The sequence below is a fragment of the Monodelphis domestica genome, chromosome 1, assembly GCF_027887165.1.
Source record: "Monodelphis domestica isolate mMonDom1 chromosome 1, mMonDom1.pri, whole genome shotgun sequence".
In the NCBI taxonomy this organism is placed as follows: Eukaryota; Metazoa; Chordata; class Mammalia; order Didelphimorphia; family Didelphidae; genus Monodelphis; species Monodelphis domestica.
The window spans coordinates 36,479,340-36,494,435 of NC_077227.1; the positions used below are offsets into that span (position 1 = coordinate 36,479,340).

A 15,096-nucleotide genomic window follows, 5' to 3' on the forward strand; every position below is an offset into this window, starting at 1 on the left:
TCTGGGCATAATTCCAGATTTTTGAAATCCTCTATTTCCTCATTTCTTACATCACCAGAGCCCTCCATCACATTCATAGCCCACAACAGATGTAGTCATTTCTTAATTGAAGGGCATCTCTTTGGTTTCCAGTTATTTTTTTCCACCACACACACAGTTGCTATAAATGTTCTAGTCTATAAAGGACCTTTTTCTATTTCTTTGATATCTTTTGGGTCAAGCTCTCTCTCTCTCTCTCTCTCTCTCTCTCTCTCTCTCTCTCTCTCTCTCTCTCTCTCTCTCTCTCTCTGTGTCTCTCTCTGTGTCTCTCTGTCTCTCTGACTCTCTCTCTGTGTCTCTCTGCCTCTCTCTGTCTCTGGCTTTCTCACTCTCTCTCTCTCTCTGTCTTTCTCACTCTCTCTCTCTCTGTGTCTCTCTGTCTCTCTGTCTCTCTCTGGCTTTCTCACTCTCTCTCTCTCTGTGTCTCTGTGTCTCTCTGTCTCTCTCTCTCTCTCTCTCTGTCTCTCTCACTCTCTCTCTTTCTCTCTCTGTCTCTCTCACTCTCTCTCTTTCTCTCTCTGTCTCTCTCACTCTCTCTCTCTCTGTGTCTCTCTGTCTCTCTGTCTCTCTCTCTCTCTGTCTCTCTCACTCTCTCTCTTTCTCTCTCTGTCTCTCTCACTCTCTCTCTGTCTCTCTGTCTCTCTCACTCTCTCTCTCTCTCTGTCTCTCTGCCTCTCTCTCTCTCTCAAAAAAAAAAAAAATATATATATATAGTAACGTTTTGTGTGTATCATTCCAAATTGCTTTCCAGAATAACTGGACTCATTCACAGCAGTGCATTAATATGTCTATTTTTCCAAAAGCCCTCCAATAGTCATCACTTCTCTTTGGAAAGGAGGGGGGCATTTTGCGGATCCAGCTGGTGTGAGGCAGAATCTCAGAGCTGCTTTAATTTGGAAGCACTTTTTCAGATGACCACTGTTAGCTTGGGCTTCTTCCTTTGAGAATTGCCTGTTCCTATCCTTAAACCATTTATCACTTGGAGAAGAATTCTTGCTCTTATGAATTTGACTAGTTCTTTCTATATCATAGAAACGAGACTTTTACCAGAGAAACTTGCTGCAAAGATTTTTTTTTTTGGCAACAGAGTTGTTTTCCTTCTAATCTTCATGTTATTCAATTGGCTTGTGCAAAAACTTTAACTTTCTAGAATCAAAATGATCCATTTGATCATCTATAAGCCTCTCCATTCCTTCTTAGCCATGAACTTTTCTCCTTCCCATTGATCCAAGAGAGATTTTCCTCCGTGTTTCTCTAATGTGTTTATGGTGTGACCTCCTAGCGAGGTCATGCAGCCGTTGGGAGTTTATCTTGGTATAAAGCATGGTGTGTTGTCAATAAATCTAATTTCCTCCGCCCTGCTATCTCATTTTCCTAGCAGCTGATAAGAGGCCACTAGAAACATCTGCTTCTGCACCTTCTACCGCTCATCGATTTCACTGACCAAATTCTCTATTTTTTTAACCACTACCAAAATCTTTTAAGAATTCATACTTAGCATCATCACTGGAGGTCTGGCACTGTGCGATCTCCTTCGTTCCCACTTCTTTCCATTATTTCTCCAAAGATTCTTGATCTTTTCCCCCCTCCATATAATAACAATAGCTAATATTTATATGGTGCTTACTCTGTGCCAGGAGCTGTGCTAAGGGCTTTATGATTATTACCTTATTTGATCTTCACAACAGTCTTTGGAGGTCGGTGTTGTTATTATCCCCATTTTACAGATGAGGAAACTCATAGAAATAGAAGTCAATTGACTTGTCCAGGGTCATAGAGCTAATAAGAGTCCCTGTTGACCTCAGGTTTTCCTGACCCAGCACTCTCTCAGCTGCTACCTATTTGCCTCACACATGAATTATTATTTTTCTTCTTAAGTAGTTCATTATTTTTATAATTATTTCATTATTTTTAATTATTATTTTACTTAAGAAATTGCAATATTATTATTTTATAATACTATATAAATATGATATAACATTATATATAATAATATAAATCTAAAAATAATAATACATAATATTAATAATATGGAAATAGGTCTTGATCAATGACACGTTAAACTCAGTGGAATTGTCAGATACCGGAGGGAGGGTGGGAGGAGGAGAGGGATAGAACATGAATTTTGTAACCATGGAAAAATAGTCTAAATCATCTAATTAAATTAAGATTTCAAAAAAGAAAAAAAAAGAAATGGCAAGAGACTGAGAATTTAATTGACAATCCAATTAGCATACATTTAAAATCTGTGTTTTGCTCATCACAAAAGCATCTCCATCCACTGATAGATAGACAGACAGACAGACAGACAGACAGACAGACAGACAGACAGACAGACAGATAGATAGATAGATAGATAGATAGATAGATAGATAGATAGATAGATAGATAGATAGATGTGTAGAGAGGGCTGAGCCCATTAGAAGTCTTCACACAACTTTCTAGGGTTCTCTGGTAGGTTAGAGATGGGCTGCCATCTGTCTGGGGAAAGGGAATTCTCACAATGGGACTCCCCACTACATTTGTGGACCCTTTTTCTTGGAGTAATTTCTCTGCTCCTCAGGAACGCGTCTCCGGGTCTCAGAGTCTGGGGCAGGAAGGAGAGGGGAGAGGGCGAGAAATGGGGACCTGGCGTCATGTGCGAGGGAACCATTTGCTTCATTGGGACCCTGAGGGATCTGGGCTACATTCTTCCGAGGTCGTTTCTGCCCGAAGCTCTATGATACTCTTTATATAATCGATCAATCAATCGATTGATCAATCAGCAATTTATTCAATGAAATGTGCCAAGCACTAGAAATGAAGCGGACTCTACCCTCTAAGGGGTTCCTTCCTAAAAGGGAGAAAACAAAGAAGCTGATGGTTATATACAAAATACACACAAAGATATAGTGGTCCCAGAATACAAAATGACAGAAACGGAAGCTCCATGCCTCAGTTTCCCTACCTGTAAAAGTGATCCAGCTGGATTCAATCAATGTCTCTTCGATATTAAATAGTCCGCCAGGCAACGGGATCAACAAAAGCCCAGTTTGGCTTCTGGTTTCTGTAAACCATGGTTTTTCCTGATCCTCCGCCAGCCAAGGCAAAGAAATAAGTAACAAGTAGATTTACTAGCAGGGGAGGCTGCAGGACTTCCCGGGGGAATGGGGTCTTCACCACTAGGGGGCGATGACATTCTTGTGAAATAAGCATTTGCGACTCAGAGTTGGAAGGAAGGGCGGGGGGAGGGGAGGGTCTTAGAACCCCGCCCCTCCATCCCACCCCACCCCACCTTGAGAATCGTAGAATGCAAAGTTATGCACAACTCCTTGGAAGCTGGAGAAAACTTTCCCGCCACAAAAAGTGCCCGGGGCAGCATCCGGTTCAAAGAACAATCCATCACACTCCTTAAAAGGAAGTGCTGTTTCTAATCTTTGAAGGGACAGCGAAAAACCTAAATTTCCGACCCGCCCGGCTAGCTCAGTCGGTAGAGCATGGGACTCTTAATCCCAGGGTCGTGGGTTCGAGCCCCACGTTGGGCGGCCAATAATTTTTCTCAGACTCTATTTTAAACTAACTCCTCTGATTCTCAAAAGAAACTGAAACAACTCGGGATCAGTTTGGAGGCTTTTATCTGCTGGGAAACAGCGGAACGAGGTTGCATTGTGCCCAGAGCCGAACTGGGTAAACACCCAGGAAATACCCCAACTCTGACTGTCCCCTGAGCTCCTCGTGCTCCGCCCAGACTACTGACCTCCTGGGCTTCCTTTAAATCCCAAATAAGATCCCATCTTCTACAAGAAGCCTTTCCGACTCCTCTCAATCTCCTAGTGCCTTCCTTCCGTTAATCATTTCCTATTTATTCTGTATGTAGTTTTTTGTCCCTCCCCTTCCATCTTAGAATCAATACTGTGGATTGGTTTCAAGGCGGAAGAGCGGTAAGTGCTAGGCAATGGGGGTGAAGTGACTTGCCCAGGGTCACACAGCTAGGCAGTGTCTGAGGCCAGGCTCGAACCCAGGACCTCCCATCTCCAAACCGGCTCTCAATCCGCTGAACTACCTAGCTGTCCTCTATAGTTTGTTTTTTTATGTATTTGCTTGCACGTCTCCCCCATTAGATTGTAAACTCTTTGAGCGCGGTCTTTCCCCTCTTTTTAGATCTCCGCGCCTTGCCACACAGTAGGCACTAACAATGCTGATTGACTGCTACATAATTTTGCAGAAAACTCTTTGGAAAACTCGCGGCGGGCTGTGAAACTCTTACTTTTACCCACCCTTCTCCCATCCCCCAATCTCCCCTGTTGCTTTCCGCATGCCTTAAGGGCGGGCTTGAGGAGCATCCGGGGCCCTGCGCTGCGCTGCGCTGTGTGGCGGACTTTTAGCTAAAAGGGATTCTGCAGGAAGTTTGGACCAGTTGGAAGCTGTTCGCCCTCTGAGGAGTCCCCTCTCTCAGCTCCCCACACGGTATCTCCCCCCCACCCCCACCCCCGTTCTTCTTCTTTCCTCTGCCCTTACAGAGCCAGCCAGGTCTGCCTGGTCCATTCCTGACGTGTTCCAAAGGCAGCCTGAAAGCTGTATCCTCTTTCCCCGGCATCCATCTTCCCCTCCACAATCCACTCCAGCCCATTGGCCCACGTTGGGCTCGGCTCTCCTCCTGCCAGCTCCAACTGCTAGAGCCTTGACCTGCCTTTCTAAGTGCTTCCTCGCAGTTCTCAGACATTTCCTCCGCCGAGTTTCTCTCGAGGTCAGTTATTCATTCACGATGGAAACCAATGCAGATCCCGGGCTTCGAAGGATGGTAGCCCAATTCTTCGCGAAAACCCGGCAAATTCCAACCGCTTGACCCGAGCCCTAGAAATAAAAAAAAAAAAACCCAATGCGCGGGCGTCTCGGGAGAGGAGCGATTTTCAGCGCGGAAGAGACACTTTCCTGACAAAAGGTACATTTGGCGTTAGGAAAAGGAAGCTGCAAATGGACGAGAAATGGGGCCAGAAAGGAACAAATCGCGAACACCCATCCTTGATGGAAAACCCACAGTTCTGGCCACGCTGTCAATTGGTTGTTGATTTTCTATTTTCCCTGTTTTCTTCCCTTCAAAAACCAATTTTTCTTTGTGCCAATTGGGAAGAATGGGTTGGTGGGGAGGGGGCGTTTAGGAGATGGAGCGCTCAGTCACAGACCCATGCAGGCTGCGTGCGTGATTCAACTTTTCTATGAAGCAAAAGAGTGTAAATTGAAAACCAGTTACTGATCTGCTTTAGGAGAAGGAGCCTCCTCCTTCCCTCCTTCCCCAACCTTATGCAAAGCATTGTGCCTCCCCTAAAGCACTACACAAATGCCAGTTACCATGGACCAACTTCTAAGGTTTTTAGTTTGTAGTCTCCTTTTTTCTCCCCCCCAATCAAAAAGTCTTTGACTTAATTCTGGAATCTCTGCATAAACTGAAATCTTAGCCTCCCTTATAATCCACATGCTTTTTCTTTAATCTCTTTTTAAAATTTTTTATTTTTTTTAATTGAAAATTTTTTAATTAATTTAGAATCTTCCCCTCCCTTCCTCCCTCCCCCCCTCCCAACCAAAGAGCAATTCCTGTGGGTTTTACTTGTGTCATTGATCAAGACCTATTTCCATATTATTGATAATAATTGCACTAGGGTGATCCTTTAGAGTCTCCATCCCCAATCATATCCCCATCAACCCATGTGACAAGCAGTTGTTTTTCTTCTGGGTTTCTACTCCCACAGTTCTTCCTCTGAATCCACATGCTTTTTGAAATAGCTATAGGATTGTAAACTCATTGAGGGCAGGAGCCTTTGCTGATTTCTCTTTTTAGTACTGTACTCACCCCTCTCCTAAAGGCACACTGCATGTAGATGATGCTTCATGAATGGTTTATAAACAAATAAAGAATAAATGAAGGCCTGGAGTAAGCAGGTCCTGGGTTCAAATGTGTTCTTATAGACTTCCTAACTGTGTGACCCTGCCTGAGTCACTTAACCCCAATTGCCTAACCCTTGCTAATTCCTCATCTTAGAATTGATACTAAGATAGAAGGTGAGAGTTAAAAAATGGAATGAATCAACCAAAAGGGCTTATTGACCAGTTTGTTCCAAATTCTATTACAAATGGAATTAAAACTTAAACCACTATGTAAGCATGAAAATATATAACATAAAGAATGATAATTATAATACATTCCCTAACTCTCTGATTTTTCTCTAAATTGATGATTTCATTGTCGTGGGGGAATTACTAGTGTAGAAACTCCTTTCACTGACCATGTCAGTTTGTAATTTATAGCCTCGGAGGGTGACCTGGGCCTCTGAGAAGTTGTCACTTGCCCACGGCCACCTAGTTCCTGTCAGAGATAGCATTTGCCATGGGGTCATTCCTGATGCCAAGGCTGGTCTTCTATAGAGTTGGCCATACTGCATTTTGGGGAAGATAATTTCTGTTCTAAAAACAAAAACAAAAACAACAAAGGAACACCCTGACAAGTAATAGCTGAACTCCCTGTCCCTAAATTAATAACAAGAAAGGTAGGTTACAGCTAACCCTCAGGAGATTGAGTCTGTGGAAAAATCCAAACTTGCATTATTTCATAAAGCGCCATCACTGATCCTGTATTTCCCCCTGTCTGCTCCAGTCTCCCCATTAGACTATACATTTAAAGAGGGATATTTGTTCTTGGAAATGAACCTGGAATAACAAGGCCAGGACTTGAGATCCGGTGCTTGCCCATTCCTGAACCTGCACCCATGTGTAACTTTCATTATTTTTCCGAGTGAATCACTTCCTCATAAAAAATAAATATAATAATATTTATTATTTGTTACATTAATAATATAATATATAAATTATTATTATAATGTAGTAAATAAAATAAAATGGAGCCATCATACTTTGACTACCTACTTCACAAGGTTATTCGAAGTATGTTGTAAACTGTGAAATGCTGCCTAAAGAGAACAGTAATTACCCTGAAATGGCTCTGTGGTCTTATTGATTTGAACAGCTCAAAAGAAGACTTTTAGTCCTACTAGTAGTAGTCTCTCGGTGATCGAGAATGACTATTGTCTTTGTGCAGTTTCATCTACGATGTACCCTCATGTGGCTTTGGAGTCCCAAGACTAAGGCACAAAGTTTGTGGCACATGGGGCGTGGGGCGCCAGTTGTTACGGGAGGTGCGGTTGTGGCCTGGTGTTGGCATTCACGGGCAAGACATCGATGTCGCTCATCTTCAAAGGTGGTGGCGGCCTGGTTAATGTGGGTTCGCCAGCTGCTTCTGTCAGAGGCAGCGAGTCCTAGTTGCTTTGGTGTCATGCCAGCCCACTTCAAGTTTGACTTTAGCTGATCCTTGAATCTTTTCTTTGGTCAGCCTTGTTTCCTGAGTCCAGCTGACAGTTCACCATAGAATACCTGTCTTGGTATTCGCTGTGGGTCCATGCGGATGACGTGTCCAGACCATCGTAGCTGGGTTTGGAGGACCAGGACTTCGATGCTGGTGGAGTTGGTTCTGTCGAGGACTTCCTGATTGGTGATTCGGTCCTGCCATCGGGTCCTCATGATTGACTGGAGGGAGCGTTGGTGGAATTGCTCCAGCTGTTTCATGTGCTTCTGGTACAGTGTCCATGTCTCACAACCGTACAGGAGCGAGCTGAGGACCACTGCGTTGTACACTTTGAGCTTCGTCGCAGTGCTTACACCGCTGTGTTGGAGGACTTTGCAGCGTAGCCGCCCAAGTGCCTGGCTGGCCTTTTGGATCCTGGCATTAATCTGGTGGTCTAGGGACCCACCGTTGGCCATGGTGCTGCCCAGATACTTGAAAGTGTTGATGTTAGAAAGCTGCGTGCTGTTGATTGTAATGCACGGCTGGTTCGTTGGCCTCCCGGGTGCAGGTTGGAACAGCACCTCTGTTTTGCTGAGGCTGATAGTCAGGCCAAACAGTTTTGTTGCAGTAGAGAACCTGTCCACAATGGTTTGGAGATGATTTTCTTGGTGGGCCATGAGAGCACAGTCATCTGTGAAGAGAGCTTCCAGGATGAGTCTGTCTGTTGTCTTTGTTTTTGCAGTCAGGCGGTGAAGGTCAAATAGTGAGCCATCCAGTCGGTATTTGATGTAGATGCCCAGGTCTAGATCCATCACAGTATGTCATAATACTTGGATGAAAAATAGGTTGAATAGTGCCAGAGCAAGGACACAGCCTTGTTTCATGCCATTGGAGATGTTGAAGCGATCGGAAGTCTCTCCACCAGATAGGACTTCCCCTGCCAGGTCAACATGAAAGAGCTGGATCAGTTTGATGAATTTTGCTGGGCAACCGAGCTTGCAAAGGATCACCCACAATGCATCCCTGTTCACTGTGTCGAACGCCTTTGTCAGATCTATGAAGACAATGTAGAGACTCAGGTTCTGCTCAAGGCATTTTTCCTGCATTTGCCTCATCGATGGTGCTACGATATGGTCTGAAGCCACATTGTGATTCAGGCAGGCTCTGCTCAGAAACAGATGATAGGAGTCTGTTGAGTATAACACGGGCGAGGATCTTTCCAGCAGTGGAGAGTAGTGAGATGCCTCTGTAGTTGTCACAGGCTGCTCGTGAGCCTTTGTTCTTGTATAGGGCTACGATGGAGGCATCTCTGAGTTCTGGGGACATGTCTTCCTCTTCCCATATGCTGGTCAGTACTATGTGGAATGCCTGGAGCGCCTTTCCATTTAAGGCCTTGTACACCTCGGTTGGGATCCCGTCTTTACCGGGTGCCTTGCCTGCACTCATTTGTTTAATGGCTTTTTGGACTTCCTCTATTGAAGGAGGGGCATCAAGTTGTTCAAAGGAGCGGTTTTGGGGGATCTGGTCAAGGGCGCTTTGGTCGACTGAAGAGGGTCAGTTGAGAAGCTGACTGAAGTGTTCTTTCCATCTGTTGCTGATGCCTTTTTTATCTTTTATGAGAGTATCACCATCAGAGGATAGCAAGGGAGTGGTGGTGGGTTTTGATGGCCCATAGACAGTCTTGAGGGCACTGAAAAATTGTTTGTAGTTTTTCATATCAGCAAACCGCTGGATTTCTTCTGCCTTTTTTTCCCACCATCGGTCTTGCATCTTCCTGATCTCACGCTGCACCGTGGCTTGGAGAGACTTGAATCTGTCCTTTTTAGGAGCAGAGTTTGGCTTATTTTGCCACTCCATAAAGGCTTTGTTCTTCTTGCTCAATAGGTCTTCAATAGCAGTGTTGTTCTCCTTGAACCAGTCCTGGTGGTTGCATTGTTTTGGGCCTAGGACTGCCTTTGATGTTTCCTTCACTGCGTCTCTGAACTGGTTCCATTTCTCAGTTGAGCTTCCAGTGAGTGGTCCCTTGGCAGATAGCTTGTTGTCCGAGCAGTTCTGGAATGTTTGCAAATAAGATGGATCTCTAAGATGACTCACGTTGTAAAATGCGCGAACTGTCTGGGCGCGTTTTGGATGGCGAGGCGCAATGCACATTTGAAGAGTCGCTCTAACCAATCAGTGATCTGTCCAGCATTCAGCTCCTCTCATGGCTCTGGTGATCTTTACATCCTGGATGTCTTGCCGGCATACAATGATGTAGTCAATGAGATGCCACTGTTTTGATCTTGGGTGCATCCACGTTGTTTTATATTTGTTCGCCATTCTGAACACAGTGTTCGTGATGGTGAGTTCGAACTCTGAGCATTTGCTGAGTAGCAGTAGGCCATTGTTGTTCATTTTGCCCACGCCTTTTAGTCCTAATGATTATTTATACAGTACGGTATTATTAGAAGCTGATTAAACTGGCATGGGGAGGAGAGGAACGATCACTGAGGTTTGGAGTCTAAGTGCCTAGGAGGGAAATAGGGATGGAGGTGGACTTGTAAAGGATTAGTTCCTGGGATCATTGATTTAAAGCCAGAAGGTTCTTTAGAGGCCAACTCATTCATTTAAAGATAACCTCAATAAGTCCAGGAAAAGGGAATTGAAAAACATTTATTAAGCATATTGCAAATAGCTTGAGTGACTTGACTGTAACAGAGGCAAGATTTGAGCCCCGTTTCTTGCACTCTAAATCCAAGGTTCTTTGCACATATTGGATTTAGGATGGTGGCATTCAAGTAGAAGTGCCAAGGAAGCCACAGAGAGAGGGCAGAATAAGAGAGATATTTAAATTACAAGCAGAGAAGAGAAACCATGAGAATGGTGGAGCTCAGTGATGGGGAACAAAAGATTGGAGCAGGAGGAGAATAGGGATGCTTTTTCAGGTCCCTCTAGTTCCTTGGGGATGGTTTATGAGGTCCCTTCCAGCCTGGAGTTCTGGTTTGAGAGCAACATTTTATAATTGTGTAGCAACCCAGAACAGACATGGACAAATGCTAGAAGAGCAGATGGAGGGTCTGGGCAATTAAATAGGCTCATATAAATAGGACTTTTTTAGTTAAACGCCAGAGGCAGATGGCGTTTTGCTTTTGTACTTCAGGGATCCATGATTTTCATCAGTGTTCTTGTCTCCACCCACACAAATTGATATCGTTCCATATAGGTGTTTTCTCTGAGTTGCTCTAGCTGATAAAATTCACCACCTGTTCTCCAAAACTCAGACTGTGATCTTCTTGGTATTTAAGCTATCTTTATTATCTTTGAAAAGAGCTCACTTTTTTTTTTCCTGATAGCCTTCTAGAGTTCAAGATCATCTTGACATTAGGTGTTAGAGTAGGGCTTTAATCCTAAAGATTTAAGATTTTTCTATACCTATTAAATGAACTAGATAGTCTCTGCATCCTGTATCCCATAATACCATATATTTTTTAGGGATTTCTCCCTATAAATTAGAATTCTTAAGTATGCCTGACTCCACTTTACTTAATTAAAATCAACTCAGCTCAGAAAAAAATTAATTTGCATGCTATCCACTACCCTGGCTTAGGAGTATGCTTTTTTCTGTGTCTCCAGCTTGCCATCAATTTTTAATTAAACTAATTTTCTCTCTTTCCTTATTTACCTCTTTCTCCATTGGAAAAAAAAAAACTCTTAAAACAAAGACATAATTCAAACAAAAAAATTAACCGATTTGGCCATTTTAGATGGTATAATCATAGAATCAGGATGTTAAGTGATCTGGAAACCATGTTAAATAAAGAATAGTTGAAGGAACTGGGGATTTTTGATCTGGTGAAGGTAAGACGGGGAAGGCATAATTTCTGCCTTCAAATATCTGAAGAACTGCTATGAAGGAGACAGAGAGATACAATTTATTCTGTATGGCTCCAGAAGGCAGAACCTAGATAGTGTATATATGTATATAATGTACTTAGATTTATTTACAGGTTGTCTCCTCCATTAGAATGTAAGTTCCTTGAGGGCAGGGAGTGATTTTTTTTTTTGTCTTGGTTTGGATCCTCAGAGTTTAGCACAGAATCTAGTGTGTGGTGAGTATTTAATAAATGCTTATTCACTGAGTGGTTAATAGAGAAAGTTACAGAGGTGGAATAAGAAAGACTTTTCTAACAAGAAGGTTTCTGAACAGAATTGACAGTCTTAAGAGATAGTCAGCTTCTTATTCCTGACTATGTTCTGGCAGAGTCCCTGTCTCAGAGGCTCTTAGCAGCATCCCTGTCTGGGCAGGAAAATTCTGTAGATGTCTTTTGCAGTGCAAAAAATGGGAAGCCAATCAACCTGGTTTCCAGATTGTGAGACATTTTTCTATTCAGTTCTTGTATCTGGTAGTCTTGTAATCAATGTGTTGAATGAAGTTCACTCAGAATGATATCTTATTTAGTCACCTCCACCATCAAGACTTGATTATATATTTTTTTCCAATTGCCTAAAGAAACAATAACTTTAACTTTCATTTTCTGACCTTTTGAGATCTAAATTCTTTCCTTCCTTCTCTCTCCTCACTGAGGTGGCAGGCAATATGATATAGATTATCTATGTGCTATCATGCAATAGATACTCCCATATGAATTATGTTGTGAAAGAAGACATATCACACATACAACAAAATACCAATGAAGGCATTAAAGGTAGAAATAGTATGCTTCAATCTGCAATCAGACTCCATCAGTTCCTTTTAATGGTGGTAGATAGCAAAACTTGCATTGCTGAGAGTAGTGAAGTCATTCACAGTTGGTCATCTTACAGTATTGATATTACCATGTACTGGTTTTGCTCATTTCATTCTGCATCAGTTTGTACAAATCTTTTCAAGTTTTCCCAAAATTCTCTTGCTTGTCATTTCTTATTGCATTATAGTATTTCATGCAATCATACCATAACTTGTTCATCCATTCTCCAATTGATGGGCATTTCCGTTGTTTCCTATTCTTTGCTACCACACAAAAAAAAGAGCAGCAATAAATATTTATGTATAAGTAGGTCCTTTTCAATTCTTTCCTTAATTTCTTTGGGATCCAGATCATAGAATGGTTGGATCGGTTCACAACTCCACTCACAGTGTGCTAGAGTCCCTGTTTTCCCACATTCTCTACAATATCATTTATCATTTTCCTTTTTTTTTGTAATAATAGCCATCTGAGAGGTGTGAGATAGTACCTCAGAGTTGTTTTAGTTTGCATTTTCATGTGACTATAACTTTCATTTCTTCATCTAAAAACTGCCTATTCATATCCTTTAACCATTTATCTTTTGAGGAATGACTTGTATTCTTATACATTTGACTCAGTTCTCTATATATTTGAAAAATTAGGCTTTTGTTAGAGATATTTGCTTTAAAATATTTTCCCAACTTTTTCTCCCTTGTAATCTTGGTTGCATTGATTTTGTTTGTGAGAACTTTTAGATTTAATTGTATTCAAAATTATCCATTTTTTTAAATTTCATAATGGTTTCTATGTCTTGTTTGGTCAAAAATTCTTCCCTTACCTATAAGTCTCACAGGTAAATTATGCTTTATGCTCCCTTAATTTGTTTATAGTATCACTATCCATTTTGACTTTATCTTGGTATATGGTGTGAGTTGCTGGTCTATGCCTAGCTTCTGCCATACTGTTTTCCAGTTTTCCCAGCAGTTTTGTCAAATAGTGAATTCTTATCTCAAAACCTGAATCTTTGGGTTTGGCAAACACTAGATTATTATTGTCATTCATTTCAGTGTATTGAGTATCTAATTTAGTCCTCTCTTCACTCCATCCTCTAAGCAATACTAATATTTCTAAAATTGAGGCATGTTATGGTCAAAATAGAGTAAACTGAGGCACCAAGTTCTAAGTATGATCAATTTATTAGTAAATTGAGAGTCACTACAAATAGTCTCAACTTCCCTAGCAAAAGGCAAGATCCTGAGGTGTGGAATAGCTACCCTTTTTATAGTTTTTAGGGATGTGCACAACAAAGAATGGGACTTTGTAGGAAGGGAGCATGCTATGATTGGTTAGAAATTAGGAATGAGAGGCTAGTAACAACCCCTTCCTTCCCTCCTTTGCCTAAGAAATGTTCATTGAGTCAACTTGCAAGGTTAGAGAGAGTGGACCAGCCTCTTTTGGATAAAAAATTAGATATCCTTCAAGAGTAATAAATAGATTTCCTTGACATAGGAACAGAACAGTGATTAATAGGAGCAATAGATTTCAACACCTAACACATTACAAGACAGTTGAATTTCCGAACTAAGTCCAGAAATAAAATGTGTGGAGTGAAATTCTGGGGGGCTTGTACCCCCAAAATCACTCTAATGAGCTGACAGGAGACTTGATGCTGGCTTTATTCAGAGGTATGGAGGGTGGGGTATAGAGTGAAGAACACTGTCTGGACCTAGACAATATCATAACAAGGGGAAGTGGGGTAAGGGGGAGGCAATACTACCTGGGCATAGGTAGCATGATCACAGGGGAGGGGGGAGGGGAGCAAGGATGAGAGAGAGAGACTGGCTCCACAGTCTGAGGTCTCTGAAGCAGTGGGCATTGAGGTCTAGGTTTATTCAGATTTTACAGGGATCCAACACAAGGCTATCTCCACTTTCCCATCCTCCATATCCTCCTTCTTCTATCTTCCTTCTTGTCCTTAGGTTTGCATTTTTTTAGCTGAATTAGTTTTAGGCCTGTCCAAAGATTTATCAGATTCAGGAAACATTTTTTGAAACATTATTCGGGCCATAGCATTGCAACATTTCTTGGGACATGTAGTCAAGATTATAACTTGTAAATTTTGAGATTTCTCTCATAGGTCACCCCTAAACTTCTTCCCATGGGAATAGAAGAAAAGGGAGGACAGTCTTTTAGCCACATTTGAAAAGGAGTATATTAAAGCCTATATTAATATATATGCATAAAGCATATATATGGGGAGGGGGTTTCTTCTACTCTTCACAAGGAGAGATTGATATCTCCTAGTGGAGAGCACCGAATTACACTATTTTTCAATAGGAAGTTGCCAATCTATGATTACTAATGCTAATCAATTGGGAAATTATGCACAAATTTCATCCCCCACACAAAGAATGATGACTTAGATAGTTATAGGACAAAATCAATGAACTGTAAATAGGATCCATTTTGAAAAGACAGAATCAATATGATTATTTCAATTCCTCTCTTTAATCAATGAGACACACTTCATAGATTACTTATTTATAGGCTGATTCTCTAAGACTTTTAATATGATCATTAATAACAGTATGTACTAATATCAGCTTTTTCTGATTTTAGAACAAGATTTAATACAGAAACTAATACAAAGTTTAAAAAGGATTGGAAGGCAGAGGGCAATAAATGCCCGTTTGCAAAGAATAGTTAATAGGCCATTTCCCTGCAATTAAGTGAACAAAGAGGAGGGATTCCATCAGGGATTACCTGAGGGAGATAGTTGTCTTTCTGCTATTAGTTGGATCTTATGTAGGTTTGTCTTAGTTTCTACTGACCAGTTAATGCAAGAACAAGAAGACTGATTAATCATAGCACTAGTAATAGTAAAACTATCTAAAACTATGGACTAATTTTAGCGGGGAGATTTATATATCATCAAAGTAACCAAGAAAACTCAGCAAACAAAACCATGAAACAAAACGCCAAAGTAACACAATATTGATATCAATCTTAACTAACATCATCTCTCCTTGTAACCTGGTA

The 15,096-nt window shown here is 41.6% G+C and overlaps 1 long non-coding RNA gene and 1 other non-coding gene across 2 annotated transcripts; one reads left to right on the plus strand and one right to left on the minus strand.

Annotated features, from left to right (window-relative positions):
• Nucleotides 1-2,231: 2,231 nt before the first annotated feature.
• LOC130454088 (uncharacterized) lies at nucleotides 2,232-3,251 on the minus strand. The gene is made up of 2 exons (XR_008911770.1): nucleotides 2,987-3,251; nucleotides 2,232-2,872 (listed from the first exon to the last, which is right to left on the minus strand). It is a non-coding gene; the product is annotated as an uncharacterized LOC130454088 (long non-coding RNA).
• Nucleotides 3,252-3,490: 239 nt separating this feature from the next.
• TRNAK-CUU (transfer RNA lysine (anticodon CUU)) lies at nucleotides 3,491-3,563 on the plus strand. Its single transcript has one exon. It is a non-coding gene; the product is annotated as a tRNA-Lys (tRNA).
• The last annotated feature ends 11,533 nt before the right edge of the window (nucleotides 3,564-15,096 follow it).